Source organism: Euprymna scolopes, chromosome 9 (genome assembly GCF_053919585.1).
Source record: "Euprymna scolopes isolate OS-2025 chromosome 9, ASM5391958v1, whole genome shotgun sequence".
Classification (NCBI taxonomy): domain Eukaryota; kingdom Metazoa; phylum Mollusca; class Cephalopoda; order Sepiida; family Sepiolidae; genus Euprymna; species Euprymna scolopes.
Window position 1 is genome coordinate 19,626,664 of NC_136490.1, and position 25,767 is coordinate 19,652,430.

General features: G+C 34.4%; 1 protein-coding gene and 1 pseudogene across 1 annotated transcript in view; both read left to right on the forward strand.

Annotated features, from left to right (window-relative positions):
• Nucleotides 1-25,767, forward strand: part of LOC145284453 (uncharacterized) — a 1,345,403-nt gene that overhangs the window by 264,388 nt on the left and 1,055,248 nt on the right. The window lies entirely within an intron of this gene.
• Nucleotides 13,513-13,630, forward strand: LOC145285093 (5S ribosomal RNA; annotated as a pseudogene).

Sequence of the window (25,767 nt, forward strand, 5' to 3'; positions counted from 1 at the left end):
GGTCCCATTCATTTTAGCGCAAAAGACATTTAGTGATAATGTATTGTTTTATCTATATAATAAAGTAAATTCGGTTTATTTCTCGCGATTTTTATCATTAATAACTCTCTCCTTCGTGATGTGTAGTGTTGTTTGCAGTAACAATTGCAACATGGCGTCTCTCGTTCACAATTGTGAGTCATGTGTAATAACGGTTCATTAGGGACTGCCAAAATTCACCACAGAATTACCCCACCCTATATGTAACACGATGTAACTTTATTATAAATTAATATTATCAGTATAACTTTTATACCGTATTTCATATTTAATATAAAAATGTTTATAATATTATTAATCGTTAAACTGTATAAATCTTAAAACATAACAAAATTTTAACCAAGATTAATTATTAATTGCAGTTTGAAGAAGATAAACAAAGGTTTTAAAAATAATTAAGTCACTTCTGCTTTTCCATAGTTCGTATAGTTAGCACAAATCTGACGTCACGGAAACATGAGGTCCATTTTTCACAATCGTTTGGCAGACCCTATGGTTCATTATTCTTTTTGTCTAATATTTTCTTAATATCCTTGTTCTTAAAAATTCATTTTGAAGTTACATGCAATAAACTATCTCCCAATACGCCCCCGCCCATAGGTGGAAGAAAGATTATCCTTCGAAACATGTTTGCATCATTTCGCAGGCAGAACTTTTTCCACGGCTCACTATCCTGCGTCACTTCCGGAAAGCTAATTCCTGTTTGCTAGGTCTTTCCTACTCGCTAACCTATATTTTGCGTAACACAATGATGTCACGTTAAATATTCTCACGACAGGACAAGGTCACCAGTCAGGAAATAGTAGAACGTATAAGTCTACTCTATGGCAGATCTTTCAATGCAGAATAATTTTAGATGTGCAAGGAACCTCAAGAGAATGGAACATAGATGACTACCAAGGCAACTGCTGTATTATCTACTTATCTATCTAATATATAAAAGAAACTTTGAGTGTGTGAGAGAGAGTTTTCTATGAACTCGGAAACGGCTGGGCCGATTTTTTTTTTTTTTTTTTAAATATCACAAGAAGGTACTTGATGTGTCTGAGAGTGTTCTGATGTAGGTTTTGTATCGGAATGCGTCTGATAAGCATCGAACATCGATAATTGAAAAAGTCAGATTAATGAAGGAACAGTTCGATTTCGACCAAAGTTAACACATTTATGCCACCTAACATGACAAGTGCATTTGAGAAGTTTTATCAGCACACAAGCAGAAAGGTATAACCGAGAAAAGCAACTGTAGATTCTTAAATAAAACAAAGGCGCGTTTGAAATGAATGTTTCTTTTTAGAGCACAAGTGAACCATGGTAGTTGGCTTTTGTATGCTTCACTTTAATTCAAGTGATTATGTAAACTTGCTTTCATAAAATCAGCAGTTGGTTCTTTGAGAAAATAGGGGCGCGTTCGAAATGAATGTTTCTGTTTAGAGCACAGTTTAACGATGATACTGTTGCGTTTTAAATTTTAAGTTAGGCCATTATTTACAGATAATTTTATAAAATTAACAGTTGATTCTCTGCAGTGTAAAGTAGACTACGATGTGTTGTGGACTGTTATTCCGGGGAAGGATATAGAGTTTCCTCTCGTACACTCCGAGGGGGGGGGGGGGCTCCATAACTAGAGCAGGCAATCATTCGATATGATCGAACAATGGGCGATTTCGCGGATTTCGATGACAAAAAGTATGTGAGATTAGAACCTAATTTAATCCTCGTTCAAACCCGAACAACGTCAGGTCTCCCTACTAGTAAACTGTATAAAGGAGAGAAGTTTAATGCAGGGCACAGACTCAAGATTCAAAGATAGAATTAAAAAAAAAAAACGTGAAAGACTGTATGTGTGTAAGAGGGGGAGGGGAAGTGTGTGTGTGTGTGTGTGTGTGTGTGTGTGTGTGTGTGTGTGTGTTTTAATAACGCACTACATGTGATATAAAAATGTCTTCTAAAAAAGAAAACATGTTTTCTTTATGCCTTAATTATAATGACCGACAGTTGGACTTTTTTTTTAATAGCAAAACTCGCACTGGTGCATTTATAAAAAAGGGTTGTTTTTTTTAAATGTCCTCATGTCTCCACGTTTGTTTTTCTTTCTGTGTTTTATTGGTCCCTTTCTGTTTTTATTATTTTATCTTTGCTAATAAATATTTGTTATCGTGCCTAATTTTTATGAAAAAAAATACAAGAGGCAGTCCAGAATATATATATATATATATATATATATATACTAGCTGTACCCTGCCACGCGTTGCAGTGGCTCAATTTGGTGTACTGGAAAAATTTAATAAAAAGAGAAAATGCATGTTTCTTATATTAGTACAGCAATCCACTGCAAAAAGTGAAAAAGGCGAAAATGAAAAAAAATTGTACTATTGCAGAATTTGATCTGGATCCTCGGGAGTTTCTGTCAATCATTCATGGTTTGGACTTCACCAACAATCAGTGGATGAAGCCGAACGTAGCAAAAATGTTGAAACGCTAAATGTTTTTTGTTGTTGTTGTTTTACAAAAATGTGAGTTAGTAATTAATATTTGGTTGATGGTGGGGGGAGGGGGGTTACTATACACAGATTCGAAAAAGTTGTCCAAAAACAAATAAATGAAAGCAAAAGTAAGGTAAGTTACGTTTCTACCTAATTGGATAATTGTTTAGTGTTTTTATGTAATGTAAAATGTTTAATTGGCTCAAAAAAACAGAAATGGTCGCGGACTCTGTTGAATACGTTAAGTTTGGGAAAGTAAGTTGAAAAATAAAAACTATACAAAACAGTGTCTGAAACTCACCGAATATATGTTACCATGGCATAGGCTGGCATAATCGGTGGGTTTCTGGCAGTATTTTGTATAGTTTTTTTTTAGTTTTAACTCCCTTTCTCTAACTTAAAGTAATCAACAGTGTCCACCACTATTTGTAGCTTTCAAATACCCCGATAAACACTGTTTTTCAAGCCGACTAAACGTTACATTAAATGAAAAGGGTTGGTATTACTAAACACAGATACAAAGAAGTTGTCAAAAAATAAATATATAACAAATAAATGTTATCAAAGGCAAGAAAAGTAAATGTTCTACCTAACTGGATAGGATTTTAGTGTTTTTATGTAATGTATAATTGGTTCAAAAACATTCAATGTTTACATACAATACAAATGGCGGCAGACTGTATCGAACACGTTAAGTTTGGGGAAATTTTGGGAAAATGAGTTTAAACTAAAAAACTATACAAAATACTGTTAGGAACTCACTCAATATATGTTATCATGCCGTAGGCTGGCATATAATCGGTGGTTTTAAACTTTTGCTCGATACAGGTGACAACTTTTAAAAGTCCCTTTTAGTGATTACCTGGTTTGAGGATATTTGTACAACTAAACGGCAAATCTGCTCAAAAAAATCCGGTATTATTTTACTTTAAGGCCCGTTTCACGTTCATATATAACGAAATATTTTATTGTATATTTCGGTGTGCTAAAAACGAATCTGCAAACCGTTTCCGTAGCAAAAATAAAGTTTTCATGATATTCATGAAATTACTTTTTCGAAAAGTGGGTAATCACTTTTCAATGTAAATTTAACTTAGAATGAGCACCCACTTTCTGGCCACCTGAGAGAGGGGGATTTTTCTGTGTTTCTTGGCTAAAAAGTTTTTTGTTTGATTTCTTTTGCATGGTAATAACCCCTGAACTCTGGGACTATTTTCCATTTCACGCCGTAGCCTTCGTTTACGCTATGCGTGAGCATAAACGAAAGCTGTTTAGCTAATAAACATGGGAAAAAATCCCCCCTCTCTCAGGTGGCTAGAAAGTGGGTGCTCATCTTAAGTTAAATTTACATGGAAAAGTGATCGCCACTTTTTCGAAAAAGTAATTTCTTCATATCATAAAAACTATTTTTTTGCGACGGAAACGGTTTGCAGATTCGTTTTTAGCACACCAAAATCTACAAAAAATTTTTTGTTATTTACGAACGTGAGACGCACGGCCCTCAATGGAAAATTATATCAAAAATCCGGGGGGAAATAGTTTTCAATAAAAACAGCAAATGAATTCGATAGAAAAAAAATGGATGCTATTTTTTTTCTTTTTTCTGTGTGTTTCTTGGCTAAAAAGTTTTTTGTTTGATTTCTTTTGCATGGTATTAACCCCTGAACTCTGGGACTATTTTCCATTTCACAGACGTAGCCTTTGTTTATGCTATGCGTGCGCATAAACGAAAACTGTTAAATATGCATTCGCGTACCAAACTGCGTTGTCAAAAAACCTTTAAGCCAATAAACACGAAAATAAATGCCCCTTCCTCAGGTGGTCAGAAAGTGGGTGCTCATTTGAAGTTAAATTTACATGGAAAAGTGATCACCCACTTTTCGAAAAAAAATTTCTTCAGATGATGAAAACTATTTTGGTACTCCTTGGGCGTTGAGTTCCATGGCGACCCGCAGAATTATTTAATGGTCGTTCCCTTAGTACCCCCCTTAGTCAAGGCTAACGCATGCGCACGTAACATTTTTTATTTATTTACTTACGTGGTGGAGTTTCTATACTGATAGGTTTTTTGAAATTTTTTCACTGGATTATTATTGATTGAACACTAACCAGATTATGAAAAAAAAATTGAAAAAAAAAATCATTTCAACATTTGAAAGGGGTACTCACTTTTTAGTTACCACGTTCTGGTAAATCGGTCACTCATTTTTTTTTTTTTTTCTAAATACGGAAGTGTCTTCGGGAGATATAAAATGGTCGCATGTTGACGAAGCAATGTATCGGGAGGCGTACGGGATGAAAAATTATTGATAAATTTTTAGATTAGGTCCACCTCCTCAATTTTCTTTTAAATGACGACTTGAAATGGTTTTCGACTATGCTGAATACGAAAATCGCATTGGAATTTTGCAGAAATAAGTAGTTATCAAGATATAAAAAGTTGTATTATGCATTGTAATCTTTGGCGGCCATCTTTTTTACGTGCGTGTATTTGTTTATGGCGCGTGTGCACGTAAAAAGATGGCCGCCGAAGAATGCAATGCATAATACAACTATTTATTTCCGCAAAATTTCAATGCGATTTGCGTGTTCAGCATACTCGGAAACCTATAAATGTCGTCATTGAAAGGAAAATTGTGGAGGTGGACCTAATCTAAAAAAAATACCAAATTATTAAACATTTCTCCAACATGTTAGTGAAATTTATCATACTTTAAAAAACTGTTTAAAAAAAAACAAAAAAACTCACCTTTCATAAAAACAATTAAAAAAAAACACTCACAAACTGACTTTTAACTTAACAAGTAAAAAAAAAAAAATTTTTAAACTCGAAACTTTATTTTCATAAAAACAATAATAAAAAAGTCATGTTCGATCTATTTTTTTATAGATTGAACATGACTTTTTTATTATTGTTTTTATGAAAATAAAGTTTGGAGTTTAAAAAACAATTTTTTTTTTTTACTTATTAAGTTAAAAGTCAGTTTGTGAGTGTTTTTTTTTAATTGTTTTTATGAAAGGTGAATTTTTTTTTTTTCAAATTTTTTTTTTTTAACAGTTTTTTAAAGTATGATAAATTTCACTAACATGCTGGAGAAATGTTTAACAATTTGGTATTTTTTTTAGATTAGGTCCACCTCCACAATTTTCCTTTCAATGACGACATTTATAGGTTTCCGAGTATGCTGAACACGCAAATCGCATCGAAATTTTGCGGAAATAAATAGTTGTATTATGCATTGCATTCTTCGGCGGCCATCTTTTTACGTGCATACGCGCCATAAACAAATACACGCACGTAAAAAAGATGGCCGCCAAAGATTACAATGCATAATACAACTTTTTATATCTTGATAACTACTTATTTCTGCAAAATTTCAATGCGATTTTCGTATTCAGCATAGTCGAAAACCATTTCAAGTCGTCATTTAAAAGAAAATTGAGGAGGTGGACCTAATCTAAAAATTTACCAATAATTTTTCATCCCGTACGCCTCCCGATACATTGCTTCGTCAACATGCGACCATTTTATATCTCCCGAAGACACTTCCGCATTAAGAAAAAAAAAAATGAGTGACCGATTTACCAGAACGTGGTAACTAAAAAGTGAGTACCCCTTTCAAATGAGAAACAAATATATTTCTGACTCATAAATGCGGTAGAGGCTCATATTATTTTTACTTTCTATGGTTTTGATAACTAAAAAGTGAGCACCACTTTCAAATGTCGAAATAATGATTTCTTTTTAAATTTTTTTAATAATCTGTTTAATTAGTGTCCAATCAATAATAATCCAGTGAAAAAAAATTCCGAAAACCTATAAGTATAGAAATTAAGCATGTTAACTCTTTTCATAAATAATTTTTTTTAAAAAGTAACTAAACCATTTATTGATAATTTGTCACGTGTACAAACATTTATTTATTTATGTAGGCTTAACTCTTTTCATGAATAAGAAAAGTTTTACTCTTTAAGAATAATAAAAGGAAAAAGTTACTGAACATTTATAAAAGGAAAAAATAATTTCTCACGTACTTACTTCTTTTCATGAAGGCCAGAGGAATAGTTGGCCGAAAAGTCGTGAAACAACAACTAATAAAGATGAGAATAATAGTCCGCAATAAATAAAAATGGTGCTAATGCAGAGAGCGATCCGCGCTATTTTTTAAAATTATATTTCCACGTTTAATTAAAGTTTTACGATATGTTTTTTTTTTATTCAATTGTAAGGTTAAAGTACAGATAGGTACAAAACATCCTTCCCTCCCCATGTTAAGAATGACTTTTTAAATAATAACATTATTTCAGCACGGATCACTCTCTGCATGAGTATCATAAAAATTAATACAAATAATACTTATCTCAATAAGTGAAAGGCTAATTTCTACCGGAAATAAAATGGCGATAATCTCGCAGTTACGAAAAATATTTTTTATTTAATTTAATATTTTTATAATTCGCAATGTTAAATTATTTTAATAACATGCAAACATTCCTTGACTTTAAAAATAGAATTTCTGAAAATTTCAATTAAATTGGTAACGTAGAAATATGGTTTTATTCACTTTTAACGAACCAAAATTACATATATATATATATATCCAGTAAGAAAACGGTTAAAAGGGCAAAATATGCGTTTATATGTGTGTATGTATATCTATATTCCTTTTGTCTGTCTGCCTTTCTGTTCCACTTTTTTCGGAAACTACTGGGTGGATCTGGCTAAAATTTAGTATAGACCTTTGTTATGACAAGTTGCGCCGAACTAAGTATTATGGTATCCGTTCACACTTAAGGTGTTAAAAGTTTTAATAGGGATTAGTCACCACAATACCACATTTACTTTAAAAGTTTGACATAATGAACTCATCCTTAGTCACCGCGCTACAACTTTTTGTCTGTTTTGTTTATGTATATGATGTAACGGTAAATGGAGACTGCCAGCTGTTATTGACGTAAATGCAAAGATATTAAAAAAAAAATCCTCTTCGGTTGTTGATATTGTTTATACAAACAGTACGATCTTCCCTTTCCTCGCTGCGTCGATGGTTGAGTAGATCAATATCCAGACTGCCGAAAAATACGACCAGATTTGAATCTCAGTCTAAAACATACATATATAGCCACATTGAAGAGCGGTGGATCAACGAAACTGTCTATTAACGACTAATATATATATATATATATATATATATATATATATATATATATATATATATATGAGTGTGTGTTTTCAATGCCTCTCGTATAACAAATGCGATTTTTGTAATCGGAAATGTTTGCATATGTTTATACAGACACTCATATATATATACAGTGGACCACCGACATACGAGATTCATTCGTTCCCGGATGAAGCTCGTATCTCGAATTAAAATGGCACCATTAAGGAGGCGTAGTGAAACGCAACACACTCGACCACCTAGCAGTTGCATCTAAAAACTCGTAACTTGGATTTTCGCTCGTATGTAGTATGTAGGGGAGGATTTTTGCTCTAAAGTCATCTCGTATCTCGAATTTCTCGTAACTCGGATAGCTCATATGTCGGGGTCCACTGTGTGCGTGTAATATATATAATATTGTACGGTATCACTAGAAGAATACTTAACATAATTAAATTCTTCTTAGATAAAAGAAAAATCCAGGTGTCCTCGACGGTCGTACATCTAAACAACATGATATAAATGCGGGAGTGCCTCAGGGGGTCTATCCTTGAACCTCTATTATTCATAATATTGATAAATTACCTCCCTGTCAAAATTGTTTGTGAGATGGGTATATATACTGATGACACCACACTCTATAACAGACACGACAGGAAAACAAATGAACAAATATCTAAAGAAATGGCAGAAACACTAGAGGATGACCTCCGATCTGTAGTGGAATGGGGACAAAAATGGATGATCACATTCAATGCTGCCAAGACTAAACTTGCTACCTTCAATAATTACAAGAAACATTCTCTACCACCAATAGCAATGGTCAAAGACTCTTTATCTGAAAGTACATCTTTTAAACTCCTCGGCCTAACGTTCACAGGAAACATGAGTTGGAAAAATTACATTGAGAGTATTGCCAGGACCGCTGCGAGGAAGGTAGGTTATCTCTACGTGCTAGAAAGCTACTAACACCCGAAAGTATCCTGTACCTCTACAAGGCCACCATTCGCACATGGATGGAGTATTGTTGTCATATTTGGGCTGGTGCATCTGCTACTAGTCTCTCGCTCCTTGACAAGGTCCAAAAGAGAGTCACCAACCTAATAGGTCCTGAACTATCATCTAAGCTTCAGCCTCTGTCCCATCGACGAAATGTTGCATCCCTCTGCCTGTTCTACAAGTAATTTAACGGTGAATGCTCTGACGAACTGCAAGTACGTGTACCGCCTCAACGTAAATACCCCCGACAGACCCGACAAGCAACTAAATCCCACTCTTTCACAGTAGAGATCCCTAGATGTAAGAGAGCCTTTTACTCCAATAGTTTCTTCCCCAGAACCGCTAGACTTTGGAACTCCCTTCCGGGATCCTGTTTCCTCAACTGTACTGACATGCAGAGGTTCAAGTGTAACGTGAACCGATATCTTGCTGCCCAACTCCCTACATAGTTCCCCTGTAGCTTATGTCCCTGATAGTAGCCCTACATCAAAGTGGCGATGTGCCTTGTTTGGGGTGAAAATGTTAATAAAATATCTATATATATATATATATATATATATATATATATATATATATATATATATATATATATATATTGATGGTTAGGAATGTGTCATACAAATGACAAAATGCACTAAAAATCAAAAAAAATACTTATCAAGGGCAAATTCCACTCGCATAAAAATTATGAGATGGCATCGCTGTCAGGATCAAATCTGAATACAGTAGAACCTAGGGATACGGCATTAAAAATTGGTAACAAAATACAGTACAGTATATAATACACATGTATATAATCAAATAACATTATAAATTAAACCATAAGGCTGGGCAAATACTATAACCAGCCGGAAAACATTGTATTCTACATCGTAACCTGAAAAAAAACTGTATCCTAGGACCACCGTATCTCGGGGTTCTACTGTATTTGTGAGGATGTTTCTAGATAGAAATCTGTTGACGATGATCAAGTTGTAATCTGCAGGGAAGTAGTCCTGCGACAGTTTATTTCACAAATTGAACATTCTTGCAAAAAAAGCTCTATTTGTGGAAAGTCCACCTGGCTCTAGCCACACTGAGGAAGAAGGAAAAGTTTTTCTTCGTTGTGGTAGACAAACGAGTTCTTGCTGAAAATGTCTTACAAGGAGGAATCAGAGATTTAAACTCAATCTAGGATTTTCCGGAAAAATAACTATAAAGTAGATAGGAACTAGCAACGATTCTGTGAGAGAATTAGCAATAACTGTTTCTCATACATATATATATATATGATAGAGAGGGTCTCTTCTACATAAAATTATCTTGTTGGATTTTTGGGGTTTGTCATTAATATTAGTTGACCTGATACAGCATTTAATTCTGACTAGCCAGTTTTTCTTCCTTTTTGCCATGTTTTTTTTTCTTCACAAAAACATATACTTCGCTTCTGTTCAAATGTCATTATTTTGGCTCTGAATTTATTAACATAGACTCATTTTTCGTTAATCATTTTTACATTCCTTTTTAATTAAAAAAAATTATTACAGTTGTAGTGACCAGCTAAATCAAGTCACTTATCAAGTAATCAGAAGAATCTATACGGCCGGAATTTATTCATTTCATGAACAATTTCATTTTGTCACCGGTCGCCTACGTAGTCCTGTTAGCGCATAGAGACGCAGCTGTAATGCATCACTTTTACACACAAATCCATGAGACTATATTTTTGTCTACTTGCGTATGTAGACAATAAACAGGACGGAACCTTCTAGAAAGCTCGTATAAAAGGGCCAGCACGCTCAAAGCAAACCGGTCTAGACAGCGTTTCGGCAAGTCACTATCGCCGCTGCGCGTGGTTATCACACACGTCGGGCTAATAACAAAATCTCAGCAACAATTCCGTGATTTCCACACAGCTTTTCGCAAAATAATCACGCATGTGAACTCCCGTCTCTCGATGTTAAAAATCTACACTAGTAAGAGTGTCACGTTCAAACTGTAAACGGGCAAATTACTCAATCCCTGTACTAATGAAGCTTATGCAGACAACCATGGATGAATATTTTATGCTTACAAACATTTTCCTCCTAGTATTTTGCATTTGCAGAGTTTTCTTCATAAAATTATGCTGGCTTTAATTATTTCCTTAGTCTCGGAAGATTCCTTCATTCACTAAATACTTCCAGCAATATTTTTAGAATCATGCAAATATTCTTTTCCCACTTGAACGATGTTCCTGAACTTTCGTCTTATTAAAATACACATCTGTCCGCATTATTAATGGACTCCGATCTTTTTAATTTCATACTCATGGGGAGATATCGAACATTCGAAAAGGACTGTGACTTACACATATTTCACACACAGAAATAAACGCTATCTGGTTTAAAAAAATTATTATTTTAAATGTTTGTATTTGTTCCAGAGTCGTTTCTATTTCCTGATGATTTTTTTATTTTATCTATTGTGTGTGTGTGTGTGTGTGTGTGTGTGTGTGTGTGTGTTTTAGGGAAAAAAGTTTCTACCTATACTCCCGTCACCGTCATGAATACAGAGACCGGTCGATGGCCTGTCTCTGTACACACCTTCAAAAAGTAAAATCAGTTTAAATCATTAATAGATATAAACCGTTTTAATCATAGGTTTATGACAACATGTACCCCGCTCGACAACATCGCTATCCCCAACGTTATTTGCCGTGGATTTGTTCTCCTTTGTCTTATCTGCTTGCTGTGGTCGTACCATTGTCTCTAACACCGGCGGCTGTCGTAGAGATGCGCACGGGTCACAAATATATAAAAGAAATAAAATGAAACAACTCCAAAAGGAAAACAAGGACTCCGACACATTACGCATATATATTGGTTGAGCTGCATGCGTGTGTGACAGCATCGTGGGAAATTACCCTCTTAGCGATAAGGTCCACTGTCAATACGGTGCTCGTCAGTTATTGTCAGTTCATCTCGATCTGTCAAAGATCCCCGACCTTAGCCAAACCATGGATCTGCTTTCGACTGTGTCCACTGGCTACTTCTAAATGTCCTTAACCGAACACTGTCGCCAAATGTATTCGTAAAATCTCTTGACAATCCTAAATATGTTGGATATTGACAGACGTACCAGGAAAAGACGCATTAGATGGGTTGTATACACGCAGATAGCTTCCATATGTGGTATGCGTAACTGTACATCATTGTCTATTGGAATGCATTATTTGACCGAGAAGTATGTGAGAGGATATCGGTCAAAGGATTGAAACAATAGACAACGGGAAATATTAAACATTCCAATGGAAAAATAATGTTTCTATAAATAGTCAAAAAGAGAAATTGAAGCAGTCGGTCAGAAAAAGAGCGAGGTTGACATTTCTTCGCCGCTAACATCCACACCCACCTCGCACGTTTTGTGATGTCAAAACACCGGTAATAGCTTAAAATCCAAAGCTGATTGTCGGTGTGAAATAAAACAAAATATTATTTTATAGATCGACTGTGTTGTATTTTACTCGCTGTCAGTGTATATATCATGAACCAGTGACAAAAGTAGATGCTAATAGTTATATAGTCTGGAAAGCGCATTTTGGAACAACTATCTGCAGCGAATACATAACAAATATATTTCAGATCATTTTGTTCCCGTCATCTGTCACACTTTAATTACAACTGCATCTAAAAGAAAACACAAAACTCTAAAATATATTGATCTATACCCTGTTATACCATTTGTCCTAAAATAACTGCCCTATCTTGCTTAATAATGCCACTTCATCTGCTCCTGTCTACCTCAGTAGTCCTCTCTATTCTTTCCAATGCCTTTGTTCCCGATAAACTTTTTTCCTCTTTTCCTTTATCATAGATTTTCTCTTTCTCCTCCATCCTTGGGTTGGAAGCGCCTATAGTATCATAAGTCGAACATATGTATTTTTGTTAAATATTAGTCTATTTATTTTCTTAAAGCATGAGATAACAATTTTTCGTTAATAACAACTATTTAAAATGTTGTTTTACTGTAATAATGTAAGTGAGTCATTGCTGATAGCTAAGCGCCGAGTAAATACCATTTCAATAACTATATTATGAATTTAATGTATACAATTTGATTAGTAAATTTAAGTTAATTTATGGCAAGTATTTTTTTTAAATTGGATTTGGAGACGACCATGTTTTAGTCTGTAGGGAAGCATTTCTGTGGTAATATGTTCCACAGATAATCATTATTGTAATTTTTAACTAAACACCTTATGTGTTATTCTGTGTTAATGTGCTTCTTTCTTTGCCGATATTGTGAGGGTAATGATATAGTCGATTTTCAGATGAGTAGCGGGATTCGTGGAAAGTCCAGTTGGGGTCTTCATTTTTGTATATTACTGTTGTGCCGAAAAATATTTCCATTCTACGGACGTCCGACGCAAACGAATACCCCATGATATTGTTGCACCAACTGAAGCATATTTATTTAAGTACTTTGAGCAATGTAATTCCAAAATATGTTTGGTCTATTTCCTTTGTAGAACTTTGTGTCATATTTCTATTCTGTGGACTTTCAGTACGAATGCAGCCCCCTCGATATAATTAAACGGCATTTGGACAGAACAGATATTACACTTTGATTTGGACAGAACAGATATTACACTTTGATTTTATATGTTTGATAGAAAAACAACATCCGATGAACTGAAAAATATATTTTTTACATTTGCATCTTTTTAAAGAGAAAGAGAGGGGGGAGGGAGTAATAACGTATGAACTTGGCTTAGTGTATTATTATAATTTGCTAGCAAGAAGACCCGATGTTGTTCGGGATTGAATGAGGATCACTATTATCTACATTTTCACTATTCTTATAACACCATATACAGCATAACCGCGTCGACACACCGGTTCCTGTTAGATCACCGAAGTTAAGCAACGTTGAGCTTGGTCAGTACTAAAATGAGAGACCATTTCGGAATTCCAAGTGCTGTATGTGCTCTCTGCTTATCTCAGCATTGTTTCCAGTTATCTAACATTTCTTCTTGCCACTGGACTCAAACGGTGCCGATTCAGGAGAGGTGTATATGTGATTGCGCAACTCTTGCCTCACAATCACACACACAGCTACCCTTACAGGGGGTATCCATTGTCTCTTGAGACTGAATAGACACATTAATAGCAACATATTAATTTCTTTGATTTTAATCTCCTCATTTCACCTCCTAATGTAACCGAAAGAAACTGATATGTTGGAAAATTCTTTGAATTAATGTCTTAAATATATGGTTAAAATTTCATTAAAATCGGTATTTGAATGTTTAAGGACATTCTTTCCTCATGGATTACCTAGAGGTAAGAAAACGTAAATATTTCACATATAGTGTGTAGGGTAGAGATTTATGACCACTTCCATTGTCTTCCTCGGAGAATTTTGTACATATTAAGTTTCATAAAAGCAATATTTATTTGAAATTTTAGGTAGGTGCAGCTTCATAGCCTTCCTCGGAAGTTCGCTTAGTGATTCGAGAACCCTTCCATTGTCCTCCTCCATAAGTTTTACTTAAGAATACGGTTTTAGACTTTATATAGATTTTGTAACCTTTATTTCTATGGAACACACGAAAATCACATACACGTATTGAGTTTTATATAGAGAGATGTTGCCTAATTCCTTAAGTTCAACTAGTTAGGTTTTTGGTCCTGTTATTTATATGATCGATTGGAATAATTATATTGACCTAGCTGTTTAAGATGAATAGAAACTCCATGATAGGAATAGGTTCAGAGTATGACCTTAAAATACATCTAGTAACCGAGCGCAGACGCACGTATGCAAATGGATACGAAATGATGTCATCATAAGGATAAAGAAAAATACTATGAAAAAGAACGTGTGCAACAGACAGGAGCATGTTCGGGAAGAGGTTTGAGAGCACGTTCATGACCACAATAGATACGTAGATGGCGTCCAAGAGGACAGAGGTAAGAGAGAAGGAGTGTGATCATGTGAGAGAAGACGATCATGCTTTATTTGAGGAAAGTACCCGGAAATGAATATCGTTGAGCTATTAATTGTCCTATGTTCCTTGCGATATACTCTGTTACAATGTGTTGGGTCTAAGTATGTGAATGTTTGTAATGCTGCACAGTGGTGAAGTCCCCTTTGGGAGACTGTGGAGAATGTGGAGTTGCTTTTTAGTTACCATTGCTTCCGAGTTCACTTTGGCCCGGAAGAGTAATATCTGTTAGGGCATCTGGTGCTATCAGATCAGACTGTCTGAAGATACTGGCTTCCTGAACAAAAATCCATCAAACATTGATGTTATTGTTGTTTTTTTTTTATCTTTACAAAACTTAATTATGTTCTGTAAAGTAAAAAAAAAAACAAAAACAACAATTTTCTTGCATTTATTTATTTTCTGCGGACTGTTATGCTTATCTTCATAGTTATTGTTTCACCACGTTTCGGCCAACTCTTCCTCTGGCCTTCTTCTGGTGATTAAACGCGACGGAATAGAAATGCTGATTCTTGTAACTGTATCCCTAGTAATTACTGACTTCCATAGTTGTTGTCTCACCACGTTTTGGCTAATTAAACCTCTGGCCTGCTTTGGATAGGATTGAAACCGCTATCTCTATACAATGCTCACCTGGAACTGTAATACGAGAACAATTTTCTTCTACAAAACAATCAAGCTTAATATTATGAATACATATCTGAAGATATAAACAATTTGAAGAATAAATCCTTTTCTAAAATTACTGGGTTTGGCATTAAGTAACCTCAAAATGGTTGGTATGTTGTAAAGCAAATACAACCAACCAAATAATTGACATGAATACATTTCTATATAGACTGTGATTGGTTTACTTATGATAGAAAGATTTGCGATGTATAGAGTGGCATTGCTTGGAATATTTTGATCTCGTTCTCGTTCTTCGAAAGTCTTTCTTTGCGTGATTGCAGCTGTGCAATTGCAGTTTCCGTGTTGTCCCCAATGGCCGGTCCTTTTGTTCTTGTTAGCATTGATCTGCTCAACTAGCTGCCACCGCCGCCTCCACCCAAGTCAGATTCATACGTCAAACCACTTGTTGCAAGCATGTTGGAAATGACGATTGCTTATTTCCTGCAGTTTTGCTCTTATTAACTCCTTGTGACATGATCATCTGACTTTATTGCTTCACTCCTCCTACTCTCACCCATTCACTTTCATGGGTTTTTGTCACACACGCATGTTTATATATATATATATATATATATATATATATATATATATATATAAAATGGGTTAAGAAATTCCAACGAAAGAAAGATGTATATTTAAATAAGGGGGTAGTCACCAACAATGTGTATTTTTTAACATTATTTTATTATTCCGTGTCTTGGTTTTTCATTGAGAATTATGTTTGGATCATTGTAATAATGTTTTTAAAAACATTATTACAATGATCCAAACATAATTCTCAATAAAATAATGTTAAAAAATACACATTGTTGGTGACTACCCCATTATTTATATATATATATATATATATATATTGTGTGCGTGTGTGTGTGCGTGCATATATCATTACATAAAATAGACGTTTTTTTTTATCTATTAATTCTGTTTTGGATCCTTCAGAATAACGATCTTCACTTTTGACAAGAATTGGATGATGTAATCGCTATCTTTTTCGTAAGACCGAGTACTTTCCAATCTTTCTGGATTTATCGTCAGGGATAGATTAATCTAACTGGTTTTGAACAATTTATATAATTTTTTTATTTGGTGTGTGTATTTTTTTAATAACGTGTATATTTATTTCATTGGTTAATTATTTTAATAACTTTACAGACATTGGCCTTTTGGTTAGAAGCAAAGTGTAGTATCTGTTCTGATACTACACCTCACCTTTTCTGACCTCGATCAGTGGACGAGAAATCCTTCTAAATTGAGGCAATTTTAATGTTTGTTACTATCCACAGTGCCCCTTTTTGGGAAGCTGGACTTTCCCCACATTAAAAACCGACCTTGTGTCTAACTCTGCCCTCGTGGAGCGGCAAGTAAATAGGAATTTTACACACATTTCAGGATGTTACTACCATTGGTAAATTTATATTAGTGCACATTACCGTGTGGAGAAAATGATGAATTCCACTTAGTGTAAAAGCAATACTCTTCCCATAAAATTGAGAACTTTCGATTATTTTATGTGCAAATGTGAATACATTCATTTAAAACTGACATATCCGCCACTAGCAGTTTCGGTTTCTCTACTGGAGTCTCGGTTTCGAATCTTACTATTTTTAACCACACGACTCAACACGTATCTATCAAACGCTGTTTATATGTTATATTTATATCCGTAGACATGTCTTTAATCGTGTCACTAGAAATTATATATATATATATATATATATATATATATATATATATATATATATATATATATATATATATATATATATATATATACACTTACACGCGCGTGTGTATATTGAATGAAAGAGAGATGAGCCTGTAGTTATATAAACATGGAGAAATACCAGCAGGCCCTGCGGCTAGAGTTTGAATATCTATATTAAACTATTCATGGATTCCTGGCTTGAATGGGTGACTCCGCCATTGTTATACGAGAGAGAGAGAGAGAGAGAGAGAGAGAGAGAGAGAGAGAGAGAGATTTGTTACGATATAATATAAATATTATCTTAAAGTTGTAACCTAATAAGCTCAATATACTAGTTAGAGCAATTAAAATGTTTCAAGCTTTTCACATTTTAACGAAGTATTTTTATACTACAACCCATACTTCGATAACAGATTCTCCATTCATGGATTACTATTTAATTAATGAATTAACTGGATAATTAATTGATGGGTTGATTTATTGGTCCACCGACGTAGTCAGATGTGGACCTTAGAATTCACCCTCGTCCGTTCGTTCTCAAAATTCTCAATAATTACTCATTACATTTTTCTGAAATTTTGCATGACGTTACAACTACTCAAGGGATGAAATGTAACATTCTCAGATTTTTTTTTAAATTCTGGTTGCGTCACAAGGGGGTCAAAAGGGGTCAAAAGGGCCAAAAATAGTACTTTTCAGGACACAAAATCTTTTCCGGGCATTAGATTCTGCTGAAAATTACCCAAAAGCAAGACCATATCTGGAAACGTAATATTTGACCCTGGGAAAATTCTGGGGCTTCAGCCCCAGGTGTTTTAAGTGTGAAAAACACCTTTTGGGGCTAATTTTTATTTTTTTCCTAAAATTCAAGGCATCAGTTGGGGGACCTTATAGTTTTTGGCTTGTTTTATTTGATATTTTATTGAAAATTACTTTTTATAAAGTTATATATATTTGGCGTTTTATAGTTCTTAATTTCTTTCATACCCCTCGGCAATTGTTTGGTGGTCCTGAAGTAGCTCAGAAAAGTGAGCAAAAAGGTGGCTTCGTGGCTGAGTTTGAATCTCATGACCAACAGAAATTGTCATTTTCTGCATTGATAATTGCGTAAGTATAAAACACTAGTGTCTGTAAGTAAAAATGAATAATATTTGATTACAATTATCAAGCACTTTAAGAATACGTAAGTTGAGTTATAACTAAAGCAATCAACTAGTGTATATGCAAGGACTTCTCCTCGTGGGAACATTCTAAATTCAGCGTTTAATAGTTCTTAATCCCCTTCATTTTCGTGGCAGTTGTTTGGTGGTCTTGAGGTAGAGGCTCGGTAAATGAAGCAAAAAAGTGGCCTTGTGACTGGGTTTGAATCTCATGATTGGGAGGAATTGTTACCCTACAGTGATGATTGCGTTAGCATGAAATAGTAATGTCTGCAGGTGAAAATGAATAAATATATATATATATATATATATATATATATATATATATATATATATATATATATATTCTAATGTATACTAACTAATATTCCTAAATTAACCTATGTTAACACTATCAAATATAATTCCTCATTTATTTTACGAATATATATACTGCGGCATTTATCTGAGGTGGACCGAATCGGCTTAGGATGAAGTTACTAAGGAATATCAAATTAAAAAAGCGGTCCTCGGCCGTATGTATATCCCAATCAAAGGAAATAACTACGTTAGGTTTCTGCAATTCTTGAAACGTGGTGTCGACGTCCTCCTACATACAGCGCAAGTATTCTCAAATTGTCGCGCATCTGGTACTGACTAGACTTAGCGTTGCTTAACTTCGATGATCTAATGAAAACCGGTGTTTCAGCGTGATTATGCCGTATATATATAGACAAATATATAGACTTAACTACCTTATTAAAATAAATGTTGTTGTTTTTATATACATAAACAGAAAATGCATCTTTCAAATGAATCTAATTTTGTAAATATGATGTAAAATAGGATAGTTGGTCACGAGTTTCGCATCGCACGATAAGCGGGGAATTTGTTATCGCTCGTGGGAATGCTTCGAAGCCTCGATGTCAGCAGAGAAGAGGGGTATTTCTGGGGTGTTGTCATGACAATTTGCCAATAGCAATTACATATTTGCCTTTCGTAGTAATCTATTCGGCAATCATATTGTTGAAATGGTAATACGAATCTTGGCATTTCTGTTTTAATCTGGAAAATTGCCAGACTCTTTAAGACCATTTGAAGAATGTCTGCGATATGATCGTCTTGGAGATTTCTGAAAGAGTCTTGGATTTGTTTGTCCGTTTATGGCATATCAATTCTTTTTAGTTTATGTAATGCCAAAACACCATCTTTTGTTATGTTTTAGCCAAAACAAGGCTAAGAGCCGGGATATGACCTTAAAAGACATGCAGTGGTAGTGTTCCATTTGGGGGCTGTGCGGAATGTGGAGTTGCCCCTTAGTTAGCATTGCTCTCAGGTCTACTCTGGCTTGGAATGGAAATATCTGTTAGGGTATTTGTTGCTAGCGGTTCAGGCTGCATGAAGATACTGACTTCCTGAACAAAAGTGCATCAAACATTCATGTTATTGTTTTTTTCTTTTCCTTTGAAAAACTCAATCATGTTCCGCAAAATCAAAAACAAAAATCATCTTACACAAAACAATTAAACCAAATACTATAAATAAATATTTGAAGATAGAAAGATTTTATGCGTCAAGTTCTTTATTTCTCAAATTAAAACGTCATTGATAATCCAAAAATATTGAAACACAATAAAACAAAACAACCAAACCAAACACCATGAATAAATATTTAAAAACATAAAAAAAAAACCTGAAGCACAAAACTTTTTTTTCAAAACTACTGAATTCTGCATCAAATAAGCCCAAAATGTTTGCTATTCCACTAAACAAAAATAATCAAATAAACATATGGCCACTTGTCTGTAAAAGCCACTACTTGTGACTACATCTACAGAGGCACTATGTAAGGAGTGGTACAACAAACTCTATGTTCATTTTACATTTAAATTTAAGTTGGTACAGTCCGAGAGATAAAGAGAGACGTCTAAAGTATAATAGTTTGTGGGAATAAACTATTAGAGTAGACCGCTTTCCGGCATCCAAAGACCTTCACCGTGAAGGGGTAGGATTTTGTTGTTAGTCAGAAGTATTTACGTTGAAGGGCACAAGTGTTACAAGTTCGTCAGAATACATTCTGTTTACTTGTCATTAACTTGTGCAGAACAATTTTTAATAGTGTATCAGTTGCCTCCATAATTCTGTTTTACTGCATATCAACCTTTTGTGAATTCTTTAATAACAAAACACAATACCTATTGTAAATGATTCTTCAGTTGGCTCGGTATTTGTGTTTTACGACAAATCAAACCCGTTTTCTGATTATTTAAAGCCCAAACAATAGCTATTCTAAACGCTCCATTGATTTGTCTATTTTACGTCATATCAACACTTTTTAAGTGTATTTGACGTTGACACAAGATACCTATCGTAAATAATTATTTGTATACAAATAGTTGAATATAAGTTGCTATTTTATACATCGTGAGTGGGAGATGGCTGTAGTGAAGTGGATTCTGACGTGGACTGACAATTTGGGCATGCCAAGTTTGAATTCTGTCAATCCCATTACGCTATTTTTACTATGGATGGTAGCAATCCTCATTTGTTTTTTTTTGGGGGGGGGGTTGTTTTTTTTTTGCTAAAGAATAACCACTTATCAATAAAAAATGTCACTCAAGGACAAAAAATGAAATCAATGAATTATTAGTTGAAATGATGAAGAAACGTTGCGAGTTTCTCTGTTCGATCGTTACTTTTCTGTTAAGTGTTCGACTTAGCTTCAATATATTGTCGACCATGTAAGACGTTCACAGTACTCGTTTTGCTGCAACAACTGTCAACAATTTCCCTCATTATCTATCTAAGACTAGACGAAATTTTATTAACTGTCCGCCTGTGGCACACCATACCATAGGTTACTTCCCAACTGACTATAACATGGTTGTTTTCAAGTCTAAAGTAAATAAGTCGTTCTCTGATATAATTAAACCCTACCTAGCATTCCACCATTACTGATCATCACAGTGTTGTCTCATCGTCTGCCCGACATTCATTAACATTTATCCTAGAGTAACATCCGGGTTTTGATGAGCGGAACCCCCCCCCCCAGTAAAAAAAGAGTATTTAAACTGATTAATTGAATAAATAATATACGATTATTTATAGGAAGAGTTTATGACAAGGATTTATTGACATTGATTTTGAAAACGGCCATGTTGTAGCAACCAGCAAAGTAGTTCTATAGTAATTTGTTTCATAAATGGAAAATTCTTAAAAATAAATTTTTTTATAGAAATTCCGTTTGATATTAGGCATGCTGGGGAAGGAAGGAAAATCATTTGCTGTTGTTGTAGATAGACGAGTTCTTACTGTGAATGATCTACAAGGAAAAACTAGAGAGTGGAGCTAAGTCGAGCACCTTTCATAGAAATAGTGGCCCTGGATATGACCTTAAGCTATAACCGATGGGGAAGCTCCAACTTGCGGGCTTTGAGCAGTGTCGAGCCACCCTTTAATTACCATTGCTCCCAGGTGCACTCTGACCTGGAGTGGTAGTACCTGTTAGGGTCCCAACTATGGGGTAAATAGAAACCGACTTGAAAAAGAACAAACATTCTATTAAAACTTTTTCTTCAAAATAACTGAATTTGGCATTAAATAACCTGAAAAGGGTTGATATGCCGTAAAACAAAAACAACCAACCAACCAAATTCATAGAAATAGCGAGAGAGTAGAAAAAAAAAGCAACGTCTCTTTTGTGAAAAAGTGGATGTAAGAGAGAGAATAAATCTATACAAAACAGAAAAAATTGTTTCGCCACTAGATTACGAAGTCGATTCGGTACTCTATCGCGATAAATTCTCTCATGTAAGTACCTGAGTTCAGAAAGAAACGGGATACAAGTTCAAGAAAGTAATGCGGGGCTTATTCAGTTTTACCTTAATGTTAAAAAAAACTCTATTTGTACTGAAACTTTATTGTCTGTACTTGTTAGTTTTAAAAAGGGTTGTAAATCAAAATGTACATCTAGTATTTTTGTTTTTATAAAATTCTAACAGGGAGACCCGATGTTGCCCCGGATTGAATGAGGATCAACGAATGTTTAACTCTCTCATATTTATTGTCATCGAAAATTTGTGAAATCGACAATTTTTAAATCAATTCGATTAATTACATGCTTCAGTTGGAGACATACCACGGTACACCAGGATAAAAATTCAAATGCCTCCCCGCAGTAACTTAGTCCACAATGCATTGTAGTTTATGTTGCACTGTACAGAATATACAGTTGATTTTGTAAAATTATTTTTATATAATGGCTTGAATTAAAGTTTAAAATGAAAAAGCCAAGTATCATGCTTCAAGTGTGCTGTAAACAGAAACATTTATCTCGAACGCGCTCCTATCATATCGAAAAACATACTTCTGATTTTATATTCCGGGCCTTTCTGCTTGTGCGGCAATAAAACTTCTCAACTGCACTTGTGATGTTAGGCTGTATAAGGTGTTAACTTTAGTCAAAATCGGCTGATTCTTCTTTCATCTGATTTTTTTCGATTATCGATACTTATCGAAGACATTCCCATACAAAACCTATTTAAGAGCACTGTCAGGCACATAAATCTATGAAAATTCAAAAAAATCGGCCTAGCTGTTTTCGGGTCTATGGGGAAGGAACTCACACGCATACAAAGTTTCTTTTATATAACAGTAGAGATAATAAAATTGGAGCGGTAAACGATTTCTAACCGGTATCATTATTATGACTGCGAGATACTTAAACTTTTTGTTATGTCCCTCGGCTACGACATAATTATGTTGACGCACCGGTTCTCGTTAGATCGCCGAAGTTAAGCATCGTTGAGTCTGTTCAGTTCTAAAATTAGTGGCCATTTGCTTCCAATCGTCCTGGACTTCTCCTTGACACCGGATTTCACCAACGTCGACTCAGAAGAGCTGTAGTGAGTTTGCGCAACCTCTGCTTTACAATTACATGCGCAGGCACTTTCATGGGGGATATCCAGTGTCTCTGAAGACTGAACGATAGCCATTATTTATGTTCCTCGGCCATGGATTTTACTGTAAACAGAAAATTGCGGACGATATATTCCGCCGTTAAAATGTGTTTTGTTTTTAAAAGTACTTGATAAATGTGCGTAATTTTTAGCGTAATGTTTTTTTTTAACTACTACGTAAATATGATAAACATTTTGTGCCATTTTGTTGTATTTCATTTTACAGTTTAAAATGAAGTAAAACTTAATAAGCATCTGTAATCCGAACAGAATCAAATCGTTTAAAAGTCATTTAATTCTGATTCATAACAAACAACATTTTTTATAGCTAAGAGATGGATTGTGGGTTCATACTGTCCCCAACAATACTAGTGCATGAATGATCACTATAGATCGGAAGAATTTTAAAAATTACCTGGCATATATACCAGGTGAGCAAACAGTTGTGCTTAAAGGGACGATCAGAATCTTAAAACGATCTCTCAGTTCGAATATGTGAGTTATCGGGTGAATGTTTGGTATTCGGTAGGATGCCCCACCCCCAGCTTGAACAAACTGATAAGAAAATTAAAAAAAAAAGGAGCAACCAATGTCTGCATCTATTAGGCTAATCTTAAACCGCCAATTTTTAAATAAAGGGCAATCAGGCATAAAACTTTTCAACAAACAAACAAAAAAAAACAGAATAAATCACGAATACACTCTTTCTGGCCGAAAAAAATATACCTATAAATAAATATACACTTATATAAAAGTCACTTTGTGTGTATGTGTGTGTGAGAGAGAGAGATAGAGTTATTTCCTCGTATGTTCCGAAACGGCTGAGCCTATTTTTGCAAATTTCACACAAAGTTAATTAATGTCTGGCAGTGTTCTTAGATATGTTTTGTGCAGAAATTCATCCGATAAGTATCGAAAATCGAAAAAATCCGAACTTAAAAATAGTTTTTCTCCTCTTATAGATAAAAAAAAAATAAATTTCCAGGGGCATATTTTACGTTACACCGGTTTAAACATGGCCGGGGTAACGTAAAATATTACTCTGTAAAAATTCTTTTTTATCTATAAGAGAAGAACTACTATTTTTAACTTCAAGTCCAAATATTAGCTGACGTGATATTGTAAACAAATACAGACGGAATTTGATAACCGACATTATCATTATTATTTTTTATTTATTTTGCGAATTAGTAGACATTCTATAATAATACATACGCAATCTGCATATATTGTTTGTAAAATATAATTATCCACTGACACGTGATTCGTCGTCTACGACTCATCAGAGTGGCTGAATCTTGCGAGATTTTTAATCGAGACCCCACGATAAGGAGCCTAAACCCTTACCGCTCGTCCGTCTCGCATGACTGGATATATCGCGACTTACTTAGATGTTTGTTTACCGCGGGGTCACGATTTCGAATCTCGCTAGATTCAGCCTCTGATGAGTCGTAGACGACGAAACCTGTGTCAGTGGATAATCATATTTTAAAAACAATATATATGCCGCTCCCATATGGGGGTACCAAATTGGTTAAAGGAAAATTTATTCCCAACCCGCATTTAGGTAAAAATAAATGCACTTTCGTAAATAATTGAATTCATTCAAAACGTATCACAAAAACAAACATCTCCCCCCCTCTCTCTCTCTCTCATATATATATATATATATATATACTAGCTGTACCCTGCCACGCGTTGCTGTGGCTAAATTTGGTGTAATGGAAAATTCTAATAAAAAGAAAAAATGCATGTTTTATATTCTTAGTACAGCAATCCACTCTAAAAAAAAATGAAAAAAATGGTACTCTTGCAGAATTGGATCCTGATCCTCAGGATTACCGTCAATCATTGCTTGGGCTCGACCAACAATCAGTGCATAAAACTAACGTTGAAACGCTAAATGTTTTTTTTTTTCTGTATACAAAAATATGAGTTAGTATTTAATATTTGCGTGATGGGGGGGGGTTACTATACACAGATTCGAAAAAGTTGTCCAAAAATAAATGAAAGTATAGGTAAGGTAAGTTACATTTCTACCTAACTGGATAATTGTTTAGTGTTTTTATGTAAGGTAAAATGTTTAATCGGCTGGAAAAACAGAAATGGTTGCAGACTGTTGAATACGTTAAGTTTGGGGAATTAAGTTGAAAACTAAAAACTATACAATACAGTGTCAAACCCCCACCGAATATGTTACCATGACATAGGCTGACATAATCGGTGAGTTTGTGACAGTATTTTGTATAGTTTTTTAGTTTTAACTTACTTTCTCAAACTTAACATAATCAACAGTGTCCGCCACCATTTGTATCTTTCAAATACACCGATAAACACTGTTTTTCGAGCTGACTAAACGTTACATTAAATGAAAAGGGTTTGTATTAACAGATACAAAGAAGTTGTCAAAAAATAAATATATAACAAATAAATTTTATCAAAGGCAAGAAAAGTAAATGTTCTACCTAACTGGATAAGATTGTAGTGTTTTTATGTAATGTATAATGTTTAATCAGTTCAAAAACATGCATTGTTTATCGGTATATTTGAAAAATACAAATGGTGGCAGACTGTATCAAACATGTTAAGTTTGGGGAAATTTAAACTAAAAAACTATACAAAATACTGTTAGGAACTCACTCAAT